This window comes from Fistularia commersonii, chromosome 14 (assembly GCF_037954325.1).
Source record: "Fistularia commersonii isolate RoL2024-O1a breed Wild chromosome 14, RoL_Fcom_v1.0, whole genome shotgun sequence".
Lineage (NCBI taxonomy): Eukaryota > Metazoa > Chordata > Actinopteri > Syngnathiformes > Fistulariidae > Fistularia > Fistularia commersonii.
The window spans coordinates 16,182,864-16,206,105 of record NC_141297.1 but is presented as its reverse complement, the minus strand read 5'-3'; the positions used below and the strand labels follow the sequence as shown (position 1 = coordinate 16,206,105).

General features: G+C 40.8%; 1 protein-coding gene across 1 annotated transcript in view; it reads left to right on the top strand.

Annotated features, from left to right (window-relative positions):
* Positions 1-430: 430 nt before the first annotated feature.
* plagl2 (pleiomorphic adenoma gene-like 2) overlaps positions 431-23,242 on the top strand; it is a 36,752-nt gene continuing 13,940 nt past the window's right edge. Inside the window, exon 1 of the mRNA XM_086159000.1 lies at positions 431-572. The gene's annotated coding sequence lies outside the window, so the exon portion shown is untranslated. The remainder of the gene's footprint in view (positions 573-23,242) is intronic.

Genomic DNA, 23,242 nt, shown 5'->3' with positions numbered 1-23,242 from the left:
GTGAAATATCGAATTTTATATGACTATATAAAAGCAGATTATTGGCATAGTTTCCCACATTTAGTGCGACTTTGATAACTTCAGACGGTCCTGCGCACAAAAAATAAATTAAAAAAACATTATTAGTAAAAATGTGGCGTTCAGTCGTCGCGCGGATGCACGGGGAGAACTGGCCGCAGGCTGTTGCATATAAAGTAACATGAAATAAAATCAACGATAAACTGTCCTTGCCTGGAAAAAAAAAGTTTGTGAAAGTGGCCAGTGACGTCACACTCCCACAATGCTTACCGCCCCATAACTCGGCTGCAGCCTGAGGAGAGACACACACTCCCAGGCCCCAAAAACACACTCTCACAGGAACAACTTTTGATAAAGAGTTGTTGTCGTTGTTTATTTTTTTTAAATCCCGCAGCGGCAGCTCGAGGGGAGAAGGGGGGGGCGGGGAGAGAGAACGGTGCGGCGGAGCGGTTCTGCGTGGGCTCTCCCACGGCGGCTTTCTGGTCCGGGCCGGGATGGACGGTCACCGGGGCTCCATGTGAAACTCACTAATGCGCTGCTGGGAAGTGTTTTCGGTGAGTAAAAAAAAAAAAAAAAGTAACGAAAATAGAATAAAAAGCGTTTTTTTTTTCTGTTAAGGCTCATGATGTGGTGATGCGCGTGCTTGTGTGTGTGTGTGTGTTTTTTACACTGTGTTTCTGCTGACTGACACATCGACACGCGCGACGCATACGCGTGCACACGCACCCACATGCACGCACGCACACATGCACACATTGTTAGCGAGCTGTTGTTTCTGTCAGTCGGCGGCGGGACGGCGCTGGATGTCGGTGCGGACCGACGCGCCGCCGGAGGGGGAAGCTCGTCCGAACACGATGCACTTTGTCCGACGGCTCACCCTTCGCTTTCCCCCTCCCTCGCAGCCGTGGCGAGTTTTTGACTAAGTTAGTGTTGGTTGTGGGGGTGGGTTGAGTGGGTGGCGGGGAGGGGGGGGGGTATCCTGGGCGCCGCGGCGGAGCAGCGGGCGGAGGGAACGGTCCCGTGGTGTGTGTCGGTGTGTCGGCGTGGAGAGCGCACTCCACGGAGTCGAGTGGTGGAGGTGGTGGGGGCGATCCGTGGCGGAATTTCACGCAAACACCTTGGAGCCACGATCCCCCCCCTCCACACACACACACCAAGCCCCCTCTACACCCCCTCCCCCACGGTACTCCGTGTCATATTTGCGTCTGGTCAGATGTTTTGTGTCCTTCCCCTTGAGTGTGTGCGTGTGCTTTTCCTTGAAAGAGGGCAAATAACAACCCAGGGGTTATATGTGTGTGTGTGTGTGTGTGTGTGTGTGTGTGTGTTTGTGTGTGTGTGTGTGTGTCTTGCGGTTAGTTGATGCACTTGTTGATCTCCTGTATTCCGCCGCTGACTGAAGTTACATAAAAAACAAAGTGATGGATTTTCTCAATACTGATCGATATATAGCCAATTTATTGAACTGTGGCATAATATCTGTACAAAGGTTGCACATCGAATTGTTACCTGCAACCACCTGCTAATAATGCACATTTTATTTTAAGATAAATTGAGCATTAATCCAAAGCATCATCAGAAATGACTTGCGATCCAAATCACTGGTGTGATTTTATATACAGTTGTGGGAAGGTTTCTGAGTGAATTTGAATATGTGATGCCTCTAAGAGGGCGGTGGGGTTTTTTCTTTCCCCTTAAAAATTACTCAAGAAATGCCAAGGGGCTGACCTTAAAGTAACCTTGAGTCAGATCCTTTTTGAACAGCTCATGTCTACACCTATGCAAAATGTAACTGTCTCTTTATCCTCCCCTCTGTATGTTTAATTGTTTCAGAATCACTGATAAATTTTGTGGAAGAATGAGAAATTAGTCACCTTTCAAGGCAGGCTGAAACTGAATAGTGTGAGTTAATGATCAAGAATTATGATGAATAATGTAAATATGATATACATTTGGCTGTGCCATGATGTTATTTGTTGGTTGGAAAAGAGAGATGGCAATAGACAACTTTTAAAAATCAGCCTTACAGTAGACTCAGCGAGAAATCATGGAAAGAAATTCATCAATTATTCCAAAAGTTTGTCAATAATAAACCTGAAAGATTGATTTTCAGCGAGATATAGTCACATGATCCTCAGAATAAGGAAGAGATGATGTTAAACTTACCCAAGAATGAGCGAGAGGTGACTCACAAGTAATTCAGAGTCAGTTTTCCGTAATTTAACGCATCATTTTCAATAAAGCCAGATAAGGGAAGTAAACGGTATCAGCATAGTGAGAGACTCCACTTTACTTTGTCCGATACTAATATCTAAAACTGACCCCTGAATTCTATCAAATTTTTCAATATCTTAAAAGGTCACATATAGGAGTTTATGATCACACTAGTTTGTTACGAAAGAAGAAAACCCAAGTGCGGCGTCGAACTGCAGTGCTGCCGTTTTACTAAAATATTCCAAAAACACAACTAAACAATCTAATATAAAAAAGCCAGAGAATATAATCCTTTGGTTTAAATGTAGATTCCTGTTTTTATTGGAGAGAACGGGGGATGGAACTGTAACTAGTAACTGCAAATATAGTGGAGAGAAAGTACTACACTATGAGATGAGTTGGATAGAAGTGCAGGGAAAAGTCAAGTACTTATCGTACTTCAGTACAATACTTGAACAAATAATGAAATTCAGCTGATGTAAATCTTTTCTTTTGGACTGAAAATGTAAAACTTTCAAATTAATATGTTTGATGGAATTGGCAGCATAGCAATGTATGCATATACTGTATAGATATAGATATACATATACATATATATAAATTGCAGGGGTAAGGAGAGTAACCTTTTTAATATGAAAAATCAGTTAGTTTTAACTTGTCTCGGTGCACAGAGTTTATTAATTTGTATTTGTGTCTGTGTCCACATTCTTTATTAGTGTTATGTGCACAGTCTGTATTATTGCCCGTATACATAGTGTGTAGAAGTGTGTATCAGTTATAGAGAGGAAAGTGCTTACTAATGTGTAATGTTGTTAGTAAGCACAGTGTCAATCAGCGTTAGTGTGCCCAGTGTGTATTTGTATACCACATGTATTTGTACTCATTTGTGAAGTGTATTTGTGTGCATGAGTGTACGTGTGCATAGTGTGTCACTGCATGTAATGTGTAATGCGTAAGTGTTTGTGCGCACATCCTGTATTAAGGTGTATATTATAGTGTATTAGGGGTAAAATGTCCAGGATTGCTTTAACCAATAGTATGGTGGAGAAGGAGACATTTCAATTGTCCTTTTTGCCTCCAATAAGATACCAGATAATTCCTGAAATAATTAGTCTGCCAGAGATAGGAATGCTGTATGTTGAACGCGCGTGTTTTGTTGTAATCCTGACGTATAACTTGACTGATGGAGAACCCTTGAATGACTGTCTTCACTGACACTGTGTATCAGGAGAAAGGTCAGATATGCTTCATATTTGGGGGGATGTTGATTACAATTTGTTGTTTTTGCTAACTTGTCCATCGCTAACTTGCAATCCGATCAGAGCTCCCTCTGCTGGATCAGCTAAGTAATAGCATCACTTCTAAATCAATCAAATCATCATTTTATGAAGATTATGGCCAGTAACAGTATATACTGTCGGATGGCGATCGATCGATATTGTCCTTTTGCCTGTATTGGATGGGTTTTGCCTTTTAGGATGTGATTGATTGGAAATTTCTCCCAGGATATGATTGATGGGCTATCTGTGCCAGGGTAATTGCTCGATAATATCTGTTCGACAGGGATGAATAGAGACTCTCTGTCAAGACATGACCGATAGATATCACCTGTCAGGATGTGGGTGGATAGATGTTAATTACCTTGATGTGATTAATAGATGTATTGAGCTGTGATTGACTGATGATATTAGTCAGGATCTGACCGCTTATTTAATCTTAATGTGACTGATAGATTTTAGTGGATTGTGATCGATGGTTGTAATTTTCATGCCATTATTTAGTGATATCTTATAACATGATGTGTCTGAGAAATATTTTTCATCAGTAAGGCTGTGATAAGCATTCCCCAGAATGTGATGCTTTGAAATTGTCTGTTGAAATTTGATAGACACGTATCATAAGTCAATTGTGATATTTACAAACAAATTATCGATCACTAACAAAGCTGCAACAAGCACTTTCATTGTAGGAGTGTACCATTTCTTTCTCTACATCAAATAAATAATTTATTTGTGAGAAAAATGAATTTTCATGATCACTGAAGAAAATTATCTGCAGAAATCTACTTTTCTCACTGAGGCTGATCGGTAATTGATGTATTCAATAAATGAAAGAAGGTGGTTTAAATGGATAAACACAAACTTACAAACTTTTAAAACACAAATAGATGAAAACTATGTAAAATTAAGGAAATGCCTTAATGAAGAGGAGGCGTAAACAACATACACACATACATACCTGTATACACACACACACATATATACTGTACATATACACGCACATATACATATATATATATATATATGTGTGTGTATATATAATATAAAGAAATATATGTGTATATACATGACACTTTTTCCCGTGGAAAAACACAAAGCAAAGAAAACAGTTTTCTACGTGTCAAAAATACCCAGCTTCATAGCAAGTGCAAACGCTCAGTTAAAACCTGTGTTAAAATATATCAAATGTTAAAACATTCCTGGGCGTCAAGTGCTCCAGTGCACATGCGCGTGTGCGCCTGTGCATGTCACTGGACTGAGGTTGGGTGTCGTGGAGGTAACCAACACTGACATAAGCAGTGTGAGGTGGAAAAGACGTGGATGGGGGGTGAGGGAGTTAATCTGTCAATAATCTTTAATCGGTGTCAAAAGTTAATGTCAAATTGCTAGTCAATAGAATTGAATAGAAAAGAAGTAACAACCTGCATCTAGATTCTAACAGCTCTAGATGTCTCCTTGAAACAAATGAATGAATGGATTAGATAAGTTTAGATTAGATTCAACTTTATTGTCATTACACATTTAAGGATACAAAATGCAGTATATATAATGGACTTTCCTTTTTTCCTTCCTGTCTTTCTTTAGTTTTTTCAAATTGACTTTTTATTTCAAAGACAAATTTAAAGCACGTATAAAAAAACTGACAAGCAGAAAGCAAAAAATAGACAAGTAAGGATCTTATGATGAGATTTGTTAACAAAAAACAACATTTAAGAAGGGGCTACTGAATATTCTGATATTCTGTTCCCCTTCATCCCGCTCTAATCAAATCTGCAATTAATCTGCAATTGTTCACTGGGTCACTCAACGTTGAAATACAAATTATACGTGTGTGTGTGTGTATGTGTGTGTGCATGTGTTTGTATGTCATAGGCCACATCTATGTTTCCTTGGTCACAAAATGATGATTGTGTTATTTCTCAGCCTTTTTGCTCCCCAGCTTCTTCTCATTAACCGCCTCACATCGCGTCCTGCGGGCGGAGGCATGGCTCATGTTTGACTCTGTGTGTGTGTGCGTGTGTGTGTGGGCTCGCACGCGTGCATGTGTGTGTGTGTATGTTTGAGGGCTGTTTTTTTGGAGTCGGAGGGAGGTCTCCTCGGCTGAAAAATCCCCCACAATCCTCTGCAGCTCCCGAGCAGCATTGGTGGCGGCGGCAGCAGGCTGATTTCCATGAGAAAAGAGCATCAGTGTGTTAAAGCGAAGGACAAACGGCAGTTAATAAGCAGCGAAGAATCGGAAAAGCTCTGATCCCTTCCTTTGTACTTTTTCACCTTTCAGTCAGCGATAGCAGAGGCTATGTATGTGTGTGTGTGTGTGTGTGTGTGTGTGTGTGTGTGTGTGTGTGTGTGTGTGGGATGGTGGGGGTGGACCAGGTTCATGCTAGAATGGATGTTTTTTGCCAAGGGGCTGCAGGGGCTGCAACTTTGTTGTGCCTTCTTGAGTATCACAGCATATCACAGTCGTCTGTGTGTGTGTATGTGTGTGTGTGTATGTGTGTATTTGTGTGTGTGTTTTAGTTGTGTGGATGTCCACTACCCACAACAGGTGTGTTACACATTATGTGTCAGTTCTGTATGCAGCGGTGGGCCAGTTAAGGACAACACACCTCAGTGTCATGCAGGATTCTGAATTTGAAGCTATTTAATTCTACATGTTGTTGAGCAGAACCTTCCAGAACGGAAGTCTTTGATTTGCAGTGCATCAATCTCAAATTCAGGTTTTCTTGCCATTTATAAGCTGGTTGATTTCTGACCGCCATGAAGACATGAGGATGTTTTTTTTCAGCTGAGATCATAATTTACCTTAAAAAGCTAAAACATTTAAATAGCCAATCACTGCCAGTAGAGGACAGGCAGCATGCGGCACACTCACTCTGCATCTAAAGAAAATGCAGTCACACATTGTGACATTTCTCGAGCACAACATTGACACATCAGCACCATGCTGCAACACACTCAACTTCAGTGGATTCCAGCGTCCTTTAGTTTCAGAATTGCTGATTTTGGTTCTTCCAAAATCGATCTGCCAACACACCCACCTCAGATGCTAATCTGTTATTTTCTGGATGCATAAGCAATCAATTAATTAGCAAAAAAAAAAAAAAAACGCTTAAAAAAGGATTAAATCAAAATGTACTTTAACAAGACAAAAAAGAACAATGTTAATAACAGTCAATACTAGTTTATTATGCTACTTGAGACAATTAAGAAGCTTATGACCCCTTTGATAATAGATAGTTTTTCAGAGGGACACACAAAAGTAACAACAAATATCTAGTTTTTGTAGGAAAATGTCAGAAACTTAATGGATTGTTTCAGTTTGGACAAACTTAAATTTGTGCCTAAAACGTCGCTTAGTAAATGAATTATTTTTTTTTCTTTAAAAGAAATCCTGAAATATGTTTAATTTCATTAATCCTCAACAAATAAAGTGATTTACCGATTTACCGTCGGCCTTCCTGAGTCATATGTACATACAATTTTGTGGTTCTGGATCCTGATTCAAAATATGTCATACTCAATTTCTAATGAAATTTAGAACATGATTTACTGCTCAAAGCTTTTCTCAATAATTTTCTGTGGAAAAAACGACAAAAACACAGACAAAGCAGGTTTTAAGGGCCGACTGAGGGCCCTTATCTTTTTAAATAAGAGTTGATACTCGCGAGAATTGAGGTAATAAACTCGATACTAAACATGCTCATAATTCAAAATAAACTGTGTTTCTATGGATGATAAAAAAATGACTTCACTCAGTTTAACTTGGGTACTTCTTACATTCGCTCACAAATCTGGCAGGCGGGATTGTGATTGAAAACAGGCTCAGATATTTACAAGGCTAATTAAAGAAAGAAAATAACTTTTACATTTTCATTTTTACTATGCAAAGGCCCACAGCTAATAACGCCGGCACACATGCTCTCACTTAGTGCGGCCCAAGCCAGTTGCCAGGCGCAAATAGTAGGAGGACGCGACATGCTTCGACCACACGCTGCAGTTTTTTTTCTAGGAAACAGCTGCTTTCTGGGAGCCCACTTGCATCCAGCCACCACAGGACGAAAACACCTCTCGGATCAGGGCGCTTCAATCGGCATTATCAGGCCAGGGGAGCCAAAAATCAAATCCCTGAAGTCTTCACAACCTTTTTTTTTCCCCTCTCAATATATTAAGGATGTTGCGTCATGAAAGAGGCAACTTTGATCTCCCAAAACAAAGACAAATAAAGAACCCTCTAAGAAACATTTTATCTATATTGTAATGTAAACTGTATAATCTGGGATCAAAAGCCTGGAAACAAACTTTTTTTTACTCTATTTAAAAAAACAAAACAAACAATGGTTCATTCAAATCTCTTTGTCCGTTGACATCATTAATATCCGCCGCAGTTCATTGAATGTCTTGTCAGCTTCTAAACTGTCAGCATTCACTCTGTTATTTTGAATTATTTTGGGCCAAATTTTACAAAACTAAAGGCCAAGTTGTCTTTCCTCTTTTTCACGATTTAAGTAGCACCGAGCCAAATGTGGCAGACTCAACTACATCTTTGGAGGACTGATCTGGATCAGGATGTACAATGTGTAATTAAAGGGTTATTTTTAATGCACATAGCATTCTTTTAGCATAGATCAGTGGATTTCACAGCAAGTCAGTGATAAATACTTGAATATTCTTATGCTTGAGGCAACTGAGAACAAAGAGCAGAGATGGCAGTAACACTTTAATTCATCAACAATAACAATATATATATTTTAGCTTCAAGTTACATGAACCATTAGGAACGAAAAGACATGTCACATGTCTGTATGGTATACAGAAATTTTTGGTTGAACTTACAATCCGCTTCATGCATTTGCAAATTTGTAAGACAGTTACACTGCTGGCCTTTGTGTTTTTTTTTCATTTGTTAATCGCTTATATTTTTTGCATTGATGTGCAGGTGTTCTATGTTTTTTGAAAATCATATTGCAATTCATTTACTTTTTTAAATCATGATATTGTAATATTATTTTGAACTGAATTCTGGATTCTTTTCTCCTCACTTTTAAGCTTTTGAGGCTCACAATACTAATTTTAAGACGGGTAATATTGGAAATATATTGATTGTCCTGCTCTGGTTTTTATTCACAAACATTCTTGCTGTTTGTCTGATGTTAGGATGATGTCCTTGATTTTTATTTTTCTGTGGGAGACTCCTCACTCCTGATATGTGTGTGTGTGTGTGTCTCCCTGATTGCACTCTCAACACACATCTCGCCTTGAGCGCTTGCTTTCTTCTATCCTTTCACTTTTCATACCTCTGGTTCTGACTGAGTTTACTGTCCCCGGGTCATTTCCGCCCCGGGGATGTATTAGTAATCAGGCTCATTGCTGGAAACACACATCAATGACTTTGGAGAATACGTCCTGAGATGCCCGGGGGACTCAGTCCCTCAAATTCTCAAAGTCAAATTCTGTTGAAAACCAAAAAATGTTGTGTGATTTTGAAAAGCACAAAGATGATGTCCCAGGAAATGATTTTACTTGTTCAGCTCTCAGAGCAGGGCTTGCATGCTGTGGATCATATGAATACATAGTTGTTACCTTGCTATTACCTGGTCATTTGTATTCACAGATTTAATCTGGATATTTTAAATGCGTTCACTTTACAATTTGACAAAGACTTATTTTCAATGAACCAAATTTGCATATGTTACCAGGGCTGATAGGGAAGATGACAGAGAGGAGTCGTATCAGAGAAATCACACTTTTTCTCCCTCATGTTGTTTTGTAGACAACTAACTGCCCACAATTCATGTGTAAAATAAGAAATGAATTAGTAAAATGCTTTGGAATGGGCCTTTTCAGATCCTCACCGGTGTTCAGTGACTGTACATTTGCATGTAAAGAGTTTGTACCTGCACAAACTGTAGTCACTATAAATAAATCATACTGACATTTGAAGCTGATAATTTTAGACTCTTAAGGGTGAGAGTCACAATCAGGAGGAAGGAAACTCATCTGTGAGTGATGCACGAAGATCAGATCAGAGATAAAACACCCTCGTTTTCATAGATCAAATGAAAAATTCCCCTTTTTAAGTGTTCCACATGTTCTTATTGTACAACCGTGGGTTAGAAGTGAGCTGGTACAATTGTTTAAGGTGGATGGACTCTTTGGCTCATGAGGTATAGCAGTTAGCAGTTAGCTTCCCCTCCAGGTTATTTATAGTTTGTCAGGGTACCTTACACACTGAGGAGCTCCAGTAGCAGGAAAGTATATATATCTATATATATATGTGTGAGTGTGTGTGTGTATACACACACTATGTGCATATATACAGTATGTGTGTGTATATATATATACACACGCACACCACACACATCTATATCCTGCAGTAGTTTTACATAACAATAATACATTAAAATCACAGTGATTGAGGTAGTTGAAAAATAAGTTCTGTCAACCATATGAGTTAACATGCTGATAAACCACCTGCAAAGTTTATATCAGAGAATAGATGGCTGTCACTTCAAATGGCCATGACCAATCACTGGAAAATCCTGAGTTAGGCCTAGAATAGAGTTTATATGCGGAGGGAGGGACCGACCCAAAATAACTCTAATATGAGCCTGGTGTCTAGATGTCTAGGTGAGACTTCAGTGTCACCGCAGCGCTAAACAGAAATAGAAAATCACCTAAAGGGAGGTTTAACAATGTCTTTTTCACCTTTGACTTTTATTCCAACTGAAACAGCAGCAGATTTTGTGGTTGGCTTTGTAAATTTTTAAGATCACTTCATCCAAATGTTCAAGTGATTTAGGACTTTTTTTTACAAGTCATTTCTTGCCCGTGGTTGATTTGTACAGGATTTTTCGCTGCATTGGATTAATGCACATATTTCTGGCACATATTCTGGCAGTGCCTCCATCAGTGTTTTGTCGTGTTCCCCTCGCCGTCGCTGCGTCCTGTCTTACAGTCTCTCTGTGGTGTCTTATTTTTAAAAGGCTGCCTGTTCGATCCGCTCTGCGTAAATGAATGTGGCTTCTGACAGAAATAGAGCCGTGGTGTACTTCTGGTGAATAACTGCCTCTGGACCTGCACTGCAACCAGTGGCTGGTGATTGTTGCCGCCACAATGTCGGACCCGCCTTTTTTCGTTTTAACACTGAAAACTATTGAGCATGTTTTTCAGCTCTTGAGTTTTTTCAGAAAGACTGGATATTTGAGAATATATGAAAAATGAGCAAATCTGAATAAGGAGATAGAATATAAGTACTGTATATTTATTGTTGTTCATATAATTAAACCACAATTCAAACCCACACAAATTATAAAATCATTATTTGCATGCGGCCATCATTTAACTTTGGTCTCTCTAGGCTTGGAGGCTACATCTGTAGAAAACATATTCAATATCATTTTGAGGCAGGAAGTGCTTCCCTGTTACTCTTGGAGAGTTGGAGTTTGAATAGAACATTTCTTTGAACATTGGTCACCTTTTTCCTCAAATATTAGCTGGTGTTTGTTTTTGTTTTCTCAAAATTCTCTTAGAGAGTCAAACAGTGACATTGATTCAATCATATGATTCATGCCCCATTTCCTGTTGTCACTTTGGGCTGTAGTTATTATCTAGTGTCTTAATTTCGTAATGTAAATGGTGACGCATGCAGCTGCTGCATTGGTCAGGTCACCTTTATAAAACTGATCACTTAAGCAGTTTTCCCTTAGAGGATCAATAAGTATTCTGATTCTGATTTAACATTGTTAAATGTATATAAAAATAATTGAAATCAACATACGTACGTGAAGATTATTTAACCGTATTACTTAAAATTTGCAAGTGACTTCTGTTAACCCTGCAAATCACACCCAAAGAAAAAAATACAAAAAAAGTTACACAAATTGCTTAAGTGGCATATATACAGCACATAATATGGTATATAATAATGTATTACACATTCTAAAGTGTACTAAGTTAATCACTTGAATTATTATTAGCATTTAGCTTCTAGCCTAATGTTTATGGAGATTCTCAGTCATCCAGGTCAGGCTAGTCTCTCATGAGAGCTGAAACGTCTTTTTTGAGAAGAAACCAAAGTCCAGTTTGCCCCCAACCACATACACACTCACACACACACACACACACACACATATACATTCACCTCTGTCATATTTGCTAGATTTACAATTTCTGGAGAAAGTGAGGTCTGTCATTTTCATATTCCTCTTACCTCTCACCTTCATGCTTCATACAGATTTAATTTAATCAATAAATTGGAGGCTTTTAAAAATGCAATATATGTTTGTTTTACAAAATATGTAAATATGCTTTTTTTAAACTTGGAAAACAAAAACAGTATTCACCTTTCAGATGACTGTAGTTAAAAAAAAGTTTGTTACAGTGGGCCCTCAACCTGAAAACAAAACTAAGTGTGAGATCGTGTTATTGTAGAAAACCAAAACAGGGGTGAAAATGTGCTGTTGATGGAGGAAGGGGCTGCAGTTTTACAACCACTGTCAAAGGGGGAAGCCATGATCATGAGGGGGGGCCAAGGATGGAGGAGGGGCGCAGGGGGGCTCCTCACTGTGCAGGGGAAGGGTCCGCTTCTTGCTTTAATTACTCTTATATATGAAGAACTGACGTGGTTGTGCACCAGGAGCGGTGTGAACTTAAGCGCGGCCCTCTCCCGAGTTGTTTCCTCCCCTGCTGCTGATGTTTATTTTCATACATTTTCAGCTCATTTAGGTCAAACCCAGTGTTTCCTTGCAATGCAGACGGATGTATACACTTTAAGCCTGAGCGCTGCTCTAAATATCTCAGCTTTACAGTGTGGATTGGCGTGCGTCAGAGTCCCGATGAGACTCACATAGACACATAAAGTATTACGGGAGTTGAAAGAGAACACAAGAGATTGCCCGAAAACGTCACATTCTTGGGTGGTAGTGTTTGGCAATCAGAATATAATATCACCTTTAGCTAATGCCAGTTCTTAAATCCGGTTGTGGACATGAGAACCGATATCCGACCCATAAATCAATGTGGAAAACTGTCAGTTTAATGGGGGGATGGTGGTCAGCAGTCTCACCTCACAGCAAGAAGATTCCTGATTCAATTTTAATCGCTGGGTTCTCCCTGTATGAGTTCTCCCCATGTTCTCCTTCCCGAGTTCTCCTCAGGTTCTCCATCTTCTTCCTTCAGTCCAAAAACAGTTGGTGGATTAATCGGATAAAAAATGTCTGTATTCGTGAATGAGAAGTTGATGATTGGATGTATTTGTATGTGACTGCAACCTCTCACCCAAGTTCAACTGTTATCCCACCCCCTCACAAACTGATTTGTTGCTCACTGATGATCTGTACGAAGACTGGCTGATCGACACTGCCCGATAAATCCGCAGAGAATATGTTGCCGTGGACGGAGGGGTGATTCAGCTCTCGGTTGCCACAGGAATTCGGGCCCGGAGATGCTGATTTGTGACTCAGTGAATGAGATGAAAGTTGATATGCGCAGAGAGGAGCCACTGACTCACAAACACACACACACACACACACACACACACACACACACACACACACAGTTAGAGTAGAGGCAAAGGCTTGTGAATGAGAGCAGTTAAACGCGTGAGAAGGTTGAACGATGACACATCTCCACTTCCTTTCTCTGAACAGAGTTTAATACCATCTCTGCCCCAATCCAGCCATCCTGTCTCACTCAACGCCAAACGGTCCGGATACCAGAGCCTGAGTCGTCTCCAGAACACGAGCCCTGCGTTCAGAAAACATTATTCATACGTTACTCACAGCTTACTATTTACGGGACATTAACTGCACCATTCATAGGAACTCACATTCGCGGTAACGTGGAAATGTTAGTGTAATTACCGCTACTTTTTACACACACTTCTGTTTATTGTAAAATGCCTATGCACAGCATTGGTCACAATTTTGGTGCTCTGTGGAGGCATTTGAGAAATTAATTAGACAATTAATGAAAAACATTTATCAGCAGTAACAGGGGATGCTTCGTAGGATTCTCACTGGCATACAGGAGGATTCCTGCAGCCCTCAGCTGATGAACCAAACATCCAGCTATGAATATGTTTTCCTTATAAGTGTTTTAGGCCCTTATTCTCCATTGGAACTATAATGGTTCATTTATGTTTCATCTCTTGTCAGGGATTTTTCCCGACTCCAGAAGGTCAGAACTGGCTTCATCCCTCCAAAAATCTCCATTCACTCTCTCCAGCTTTTTTCCAATGTTCAGCTTTGGTGTTGTGTCTGGATGTGGCTGGATGATATATTATTTGTAATACTGATAAGCAACATTTTCACTGTGGCCAGTGTATGTATGCTTATAAATTTGTGAGTGGATGATGTGGGCCGGCACTTTGATTGTTATAAACCATTTATTAGCTAGATGTGGCTTTAAACAAGTGGTGAATTTAGACGGCTTATACTTTCTCTTCCAGCTCCTTCTCTGAATCACCTGTTTTTTTTCTGTCTATAACTTGTTTATCAAACTACTGTGGGCTTGTCTCCCTCCCGCCTTACCCTTAATGCTGTGTTTTGATCATCCCTCTCCCAAACCCCCCCCCTCTTCTCTCCAGCCTACTTCTCCTTCTCATTATTTCCTTCAAGTGCACTCCTGGGCTTTTATTCTGCCCGAGCTTTGAATTCTCTTTCCACTTCTCTCACCCCTGACTCCCTCATTTGCTAACCCCCCCCACCCCCGATACATTCCATCAGCTTCATAAACACACGTGGTACCAAAACATGTCACTTCCTCCTCGCTGGTCTCTCCTCACATCCCTGCTTTTATTCCGCGTATTTCCGCTGAGGGTCCCGACGAACAACAAGCTGGAGGGATGGACGTGGGGTCTCTGCGTCCCCTCCAGGGCCAGTGTGAAGTTTTCAGTTTGATTGAAGGCCTCTATTCTGTGGTGTGCGCTGTGAAAGCTGTCCTAATTGAATGATAAAGTGGCCCGAGTTTGAGTGCAGTGAATAGCCAACAATGGCCAGCCTGTGTGTGGTGGAGGGACTTTGGTTCATGTCCAGCCTCTGCCTCCCTGCTCCGAGAGGGGGCCTATTATAACACTCGCTGCTGGACTTGGTCACGTGAGCCCCCACCCCCACCCCCACCCCCCCAGCTCTCCCGCCCCTGCGCGGCTTGGCCAATGGCATCGCACAGCCTCTTGCTCTTCGCTCCCCGGTTTGGTCAGATGGTTGTGTTCCAAAAGCGAGTGTTGCTCTGCAACATGTTTGTTTGCAAGTTGAGTCAGTGCACCCGCGGACACACATGACCAGGAAGTGATAAAATGTCTCATTATCGGTGAACAATGTATGGATTTACCTAATATTGGGAAAACTGAGATGACCGCGTTTTTTATATTGAAAAGTTCTCATACATCATTTTAGATAAAAAGAAAAGAAAATGCCATTTACAACCTAGAAATAGACACACTTTTCCAATTCTTTAAAACTATTAATGAATAACCATAACTTGATTGAGAAATTTACTGCAAATTGTCAGCACAATCTAATGAAAAGTCACCAAACAATAGGATGAAAAACATTTCCATAAGATGTGCGAGAACTTACTTTGTATCCCTTTGTTCTCACAACTGCTGCCTTACACACACACACACACACACACACACACACACACACACACGCACACACACACACACACACACACACACACACACACACACACACACACACCTAGATGGCACATAAATGTTCATAGCCATGAAAGTTTGGATGTATACTATAGTGATGGCATGCATTAGAGAAGTTAATAAGAGGAGTTAATCAACCTGCTATACAGGTAGTAATGAAGTACTACTCGTTGGTCTGGTTTATAGTTATTGTGATTATACTCATTGAGGATTCCACCAAATTATGTCATGATTGCTGCTGAGGTCATGGTCCACAATGCCACAAACAAATTGTGTGATGAGCAGCTGCTCTTCCTCTATTTATGAATGTAAAAATTTGACTAATACAAGTATTTTTGGAAGTAGTGAGTGTGTGTGCGTATGTGTGTGTGTGTAGGGGGTAAAGGTAGTATGCAGTATGTATGAAAGATAATTTAAATCTGCCACTAACATCTGCTTCTGCTAAAACGTGATTAAAAGAAAAAATGAAATACATTGTGGGCCTGTATTGAGAACCATTTGACTGGCCTACAATGTGTCACAGGTGACTGTTGTCTTCAGCAAATCCACAACCTCAGGTGGCGCCACAGCTGGCCATCTGATGGAGGCTCACCACTTCCCGCTGAAACTGCTCTAAAAATAAAAACAAGACCGACAAAGTTTGTGCTTTTTCGGTGCTCAAAGCCAGGCCCTCCGCCTCGGTATTCATTCTTAACGGCTGTTGTGTTTCGAGCCTCAGTTTTGTGTTCCGCACTGAGACAATCTTTTGATTTACCACCAAGTCGTAACATTATGCACTTTATGTCCAGACTTTTTTCATCTGCAGCATCTCATCCAAGGTATCTTTAAACAGGTGGGTGAGTTTATGAGCTGCAGGCGTGTCACACATCTGCGCATACTTTATTGTCCAATGGCTCTGAAGGTGAATCAGGCATTTTGGCGTTTTCGCGCCTTGGAACCCCCAGCACGCTTACTTTGATTGGACTGTATGGTAGTTGAGTGGGTGGGTTTCAAGCGCAAAACCTCAGAGCATGGCTGTGTGTAGGAGCTGGATGCTGGACAATCTGTTAACTATTTTACCCTCCATCTGAAACCGAAACCCTCCCTGAGAACACGCAAGCATGCGTGTACACATACACTCACACACACACACACACACACATGCACACACCGAAGTGTTGGAGAGGTGGGGAGGAGAAGACCCCCCTCTGGCATGTCGGTCATTCAAATGACTGTGTTTTTATCTCTAGGGGCTGGAAGAAATGTGTTAATGAATCACTGTCTTTTTGCTACGTCCATTCTTTTTCCTTTTCTTTCTTTTTTCTTTCTGTTTCTTTGTCTCTCTCGCCGTTTCCCTATTTTCTGTCCCTTCCTCCCGGTCGTTGTCTATTTTCTTTGTACTCTCAGAGATACAGACGTTATACAATCCTTTTTCTTTCTCCTTCATTTTTATTTTTATTTTTATTTTCTCCTTCCTTTATTTATTTGTCTCAGCATGTCTTTCCTTTCCCTTGATTTCATGCATCCTCTCTGTCTCTTTGTCATTTAGGTAGTTTTTTTAAGAAGGAATCTCCCTTGTTACATCATAATAATAGGTAATAGTCCTCAGTAATAACTGAAGTCAGCAGCTTTCCAGGTTGATGAGGACACGATCAATGGCGCTTTTCAGCTAAATTCTTCTGATGTTTGGTACATTTGCGCTGGCATTTTGGCTTGTTTCTCACTAATCTTGTGGAAATATCCTGCCAATATCAATGCAATTTCGTATGATTCAAGAATGATTTTTTTATACACACAGGGCTTGTGCAGCAGGATTTGCCGCAGCACATTAATAGTTCAATTAACAATCCCTGACAAAATATTGCTCACATATTGCAGCTTCTCTTTCTCCTCTTTCGCTCAGACTGATCAGTTACAGCGTCAGAAGAGAGAAGTTCCAGCTGCTGATTCAACACCATAAACAGGCTAAATATACTTTCTTTTGTGATAAAGTGAGAATCTGTCACTTTTATTCTCTCCCTTCCTCTTGACCGGGAGTTCTCTCCACTCGCATGCCGTGTTGGCGGCGTCCAACTCTTCCTCCCTCCTGCTTCACGTCACACGACTGTCATCCGCCTGAAGCCGTTGCAGCCGATACACCGAACGTGATCGAGTTCCACAAAAATGCTTGGAATGCGAGCTGCCCGCTGCCCATTTTCAAGGCCCTGTTTATGCAAGAATGTTATTTTTACAAGTCTCTACCTTTACCCCCATACACACACACATGCGCGCGCACACACACACACTTCTCTCCTCCCCCAACCATTACCCCAAACATCCTTTAAAAAATAGACATGGAAAATGGAAAAGGGGGGTCTCTAAGCAAGACCTCAAACAGGGGAAATTAGCTGTAGGATGCGAGCGGCAAGGAAAGGAGAAATAGGCTGCGGCCTATTGGAACCTGTAGATTTGAGTAAACAAAGCGCTTGAACAATGTCTGTTGTTTTTAGCGGAGCTGACGTTGCCAAACTTAGAGATTGTTTGTTGCTGACCCCATGTGAAACATGCCGCCAGCGGCGACCGCCAAACAAAACCAGCCACTGATGGACTGACGCTTCAGTGTTTCGCAGGCCCTCTCTCTTCATAGTCTATACATTTATTTTATTTTATCGTCACTCTCCATTAATAAACATTAGAGTCCAGCATAAGACTGGGAAAATCAAACGTATGTGAACCAATAATGGATTAACTGACTGGCTCCCGTCAGTTGATGTAATTAGTGGTTTGAATTGGTTACTGCGAAACCACATCCACACAGTTAACTGCTGCACATGCAGGGCGGTGTGTCTTTGTCATGCTGGAGTCACAACACAAAGCACCTGTTGGGGCCGCAGATTTAATGCTTCTTTTGTTGGCATTCATTGTGTGTCTACACTGTAAAAAATATTTTTCGATAACTTATTAATATTTAAGTGCTGAGAATTTTCGTGTTAATGTTCCCTCATCAAAAGAAGTTGATTCAGCTTGAAGTTTTCAGACTGCAACTGTAGATGATGGTCATAAAACACTTGCCAACTCATGCTGAAGTTATAGTCCCAATCATGTGGTGATTTTATGGTGTTTCATGTTTGTGACTTGTTCAGTTATTGATAAGACTGCGGTTGTGATTTGTGGTCAATTGTGTTACGTTAATGTGCCCAAAACCTGTAACAGTAACAGGTTAGAAGGCAGAAGTGAGAAATTAAACTTTCAATTTACAATTTGGATGCTCCTAATGTACTTTTTAGTGTAAAAAAAACTCAAATTATGTGCTTATATTTTGAAGGACATGTGTTTTCATGTATTTGTGGCATGCATACGCCCAAATTGGTCCAGCAAAATTACAAATTACTACTGTTCCTGATAGTTTCTAATATCAAAAAGCCCTCCAACACTTTATACATACATATATACAAACACACACACACACACACAAACATCCACAAAGACACAGTGTGTAGAGTTTTATGGAAGTACAAACCTCTTTGCAGTTGAAGTGCCCTTGAGCAAGACAAATGTGCTGAGGGTGAGGAAAGTATTGTTCTCACACCTTTCCTTCCCCTTCTTTGTGGAACAGGAACCGATGACATAAAATTAAAGGTTCTTTTCCAAAACCCTTAAACCACAAGCCACATCGGAAAACCAGCACAAATTCACAATATAGTGTATACAGGTCTGCTATATAAATTACATTGCACTGCACTTGTTACCATGACAATCACAGCCATCACTTCAGTTTAATAGTTTTTCCTCTCACCATGATACTGTTAAACCCAAACTAAGGTGTTTCCTTTATCATCCAATCTTTATGATAGTATGTGCTATAATCATGCAGTAGAATAGTGTTAATAAATATTTCATGACTTATGTGATCGTAATGCATTTAATACTACATTCCACAAATTTGGTAGGTTAGAAGCTTGGATTGATCTTTTAAAGTCATGTGTTTTTGTGTGTGTGTGTGTGTGTGTGTGTGTGTTTGTGTGGGAGGGCGGGGAGGTCAGTGCTTGTAGCATGTTTGTAGTTGCTCTTTACACATGACGGAGGGGGTGGGGGCGCCTGGCGTGACGCCCGTTGGCAAAGCGCCCACATCTCCGGCTGCTGTGGAGCTCCGTGTCATGGCCAGGACTCCCTGCCAGGGCTTTCCCCAGAATCACCCCCACACACACACACACATACACACAAACACACTCACTGACTTTTTACACACACACACACACACACACACACACACACACACACTCACACACACACACACACACTTGCAGCCAGTCATACTGTCAGTGTGTCAACAGTTTGATAAAGCACCGCCAAGGTAGCACTGCATCTGACACTGATGTTTTGACTTTTTTTTTATTGCCCTCAAGTGTTGTGTTAATGTTCAGCTGTAAACCAAGGAATAACTTTGTTATTGCTGTGTGTAAACCAAGAGTCTTTTAATCAGCTGACCCACTGATCAGTTATAACTATTGAAAGGTTATTTAATGATCATGAGTCCGAAATTTATGTTCTAACAATGATTTGTGTAGTCATTGCATTAAATTTAATTCCAGTCATTCATCACCTCCCCATAGATGTTTGTTTGCGTTTGTATGTGTATTCAGGCTGATCGGAATATTTCATTTCATGTAATATTTAAGTGCGTTAATTAATTTAAAGCATATGTACTCATATATACCGGGATGTGAGTGTGCGGTGTGTGTGTGTGTGTGTGTGTGTGTGTGTGTGTGTGTGTGTGTGTGTGTGTGTGTGTGTGTGTGTGTGTGTGCGCACGCGCATGTGCTTGAATGCTGAGCTGGTCAAAGAATACAGAATAGTATACATACAGATACAGATAAATACAGTATGTCCACACATATGAACACAAACAAACACACATACAGACACACACGCACACACACACACGCACACACACATGCACAGACACACACACACGCACGCGCACACGCCCACATATAAGCAACTGTTTGTGTCTGAGAACTGCATCAAAGAGGACGTTACTGACTTTGTATGCGTGTGTGTGTATGTGTGTGTGTGTGTGTGTGTGTGTGTGTGTGTGTGTCTGCCTGCGCGTGCATGTGTGTACATGCTGCAGCTGGCTTGAAGCATGCTCCAATGACTAAGAGGAGCACAGGGTGCCCAGTGGGCATCTGAAGCATTTATAAAAGGAATATCACTAAAGAAAATAATGAATGCTCAACAAATAATGAGTGTGCAACAAAACTGTCTCTCCAGCGATGTTCTTTTTTTTTTATCCTAACCTTCAGCCTAACCTTCTGGTGTGTGATGGCAGTTTCTGTCAGGTTTCGGAAGTTGTTCTGTACTCCCAGTAGATTGAATGTCTCAATATTTACATCTATATGTACAGTACAATTGTTTGTGTGTATATATATTTATTTATTGTTGTTCTATATGCACATATGTGGTCTCAACTTAGATTAGAATTTCAACACTTTGCAAGTTTAAAGCACGATACACAGTCAGATACATAGATAGAAAGATTGATAGTTCCTGCTTGTTCAGGTTCAGGCGATGAAACAGCAGTGTCAGTTAAGTTGTTTTGGTTAACGGTGTGGGGGGGTGATTTCAGGCGATGGAGGGGTTCTTGGTGACGGTTAGACCCCCACCCTTAGCTGACCGCAGGGGGGTGGGCTCTATGTTTAGCCTGGACGCCGAGTAGCTCTGCTGGTTTCTGTCCTCATTCAGGCCTGGTGAGGCTGAGGGTTTGGCACGGTCTCGCTGTGCTGTGGTGTATGTATGTGTGTGCATGTGGAGGGGGTTGAGCGCGCGCGGGGGGGGGGGGGGGGGTGTCCTTCCTCTTGCCACATTGGCTGCAGAGGAAGTGAAACCTTGGCAAGTGTGTGAGTGTGTTTATGTGTGTGTGTGGGGGGGGGGGGTGCTGAGATCTCACTCTGTGCTATCTATACCCTGACTAGACAATTCTTTTCCCCAGAAAAACATGCAATCCCACAAATCATAAAATAATAACAAGTGAGTTTATTTCTTCAATGCACAAAACTGTGTGACATGGAATCAGATGAAGACCTTGTCAGATGTGCATTTTGATCTAGTCTACATCCTCCAATGTCAGGAAGGGATGTTATGTCGCTGAATTTCTGAGTGATGGTGTCTTTGGGGCATTCTGGTCATACATTTGATGTATGGAAATGTTTGGATTTTAAATCCCGTGGATATTTAATAAGAAATTTTAAACCCTTTTTCTTTCCTTTCTTTTTGTCCGCCTTACTATGGGCTCTTTTGTTGAATTGCCATCACATTGTTTTTACAGTTTCTATACTGTTTATTCCGTAGAAAATATACAATGATACTATCGTGTGTCATTAGTTGACCTGTCTTTAAAGTGGATGGATGAAACTAATTTCAGCCTTTGGGATTTAATTAAATTAATATTTTTATGTTCAACAATAGAGCATTAATTGGTCTAGTAATACAATTATTAACATCTGAGATCAGTAAAAAATTACCCAAAGATAACCAATTAAAGCCTGAAAAACAAACTCTTAGTTTTTTAAAAAAAAGAAAGAAAAACTTGAATCATTTTGAAGGCATTATATTTAAGTTGAAAAAAATTAAATGTTAATGTAAGATGCATGGTTTTGCATGTGTTTTAGGATGTAGTGTCGTATAGTTACCTTAGAAATGCTCTGTTGAAGGAGCTGACGGTGGCTGTGACATGCACCCCCCCCCCCCCCCCATCTGTGTCAATGTGGTTAGCAATGTGTGACCTTCACTCCCACCCACCCACACATACACACACACACACACACACACACACACACACACACACACACACACACACACACAGAAACCCATGCTCTGGAGTCACTTGCTGGTGCAGGGACCCCTGACTGCCCCCTTACAAGTGACTCCCGTTTTCCCTCCTTTTTTCCACCATGCCTTTATCCTTTAGCCCTCTCTTGTTTACCTTCTGCAGCCCTCACTCCACATTAGCAGGTTTTCCCATCTACTGAAGTCCCCCCCCCCTCCCTCGAGGTCTAACTTCTAACCCCTTCATCTCACAAAATCCCAGAAAGGCTTGGTTTATTCTTCTGTGTATGCTCAAAGGCTGTTCAACCCTCCGTTTCAGATGCATTCCATAGGTCAGGGCATACGTTCACGTCGCACATGCATCTGACACTGCTACATATGACGTAGCTTATCATCACATCATAGCAATGCAGATCCCAAATTGCAATGGCGGACCCTGGCCAGTGGTGCCCAGTCCACCTTTAAAAACCCAATTGCGGTCCTGCAGTGTGTGTTTGTCGAGATGCAGTCATGACGTCCAAACACTGGATGGCAAAGGGATGCATGTCGCTGTGCTAAGGTTTCTCATATACTTCTAACTAAAAGTGCCTGGAAGGAAGCGGACTGTTTGGGAATTGACCCTGATAAATATTTATCAAGGTTGCTGAAACTCTGACCAAGAGCTCAGATAGGAGGAAGAGGAGCTGGTGGAGCAGTAAGGTGTCAATTTACAACGCAGGCCAGAAAAACATGGTTGGGGGTTCAACCCTGAGCGTAGCATCTTCCTCACTCACAGTGTATGTATTTTGGATGTGGATATCACGCCAAACTGTGCTATGGGTCAAGCTGAAAGTTATAAAGTCTCATGTTGTCACATGAGGTGTAAATATAAATCAAACTTACAAATTCACTTCACTTGAACAGTGTGTATGTATGTGTATGTGTGTGTGTGTGTTTGTGTGGATACATTTGCTGATATTTTCGTATATTCACTCTATAATTGGATGTATTGGACAACTCTGCTGTTTATAAGTACTCGTGAATCCTTACCTTTATTTTATTTTACTTCTGCTTTGAGAGAAACTGAGATCTGACAGCATGATTTAATTCCCTTTCATGCGATTTTTTTTTTCTCTTTTTATTTAGTTTTTGGGAGGATTCTGTAGTTTTCTTGATTTTACCTAATCATCACTAACAGGAGACAAAAAAAAACAACAACCAAAATTAAAAATAGAGTTAGGGTTATTCAAGAGTGGTTAAAGAAGATGATGAGTCAAATACTGACGTCTCACTTCTTAGGAAAATGGTCAAC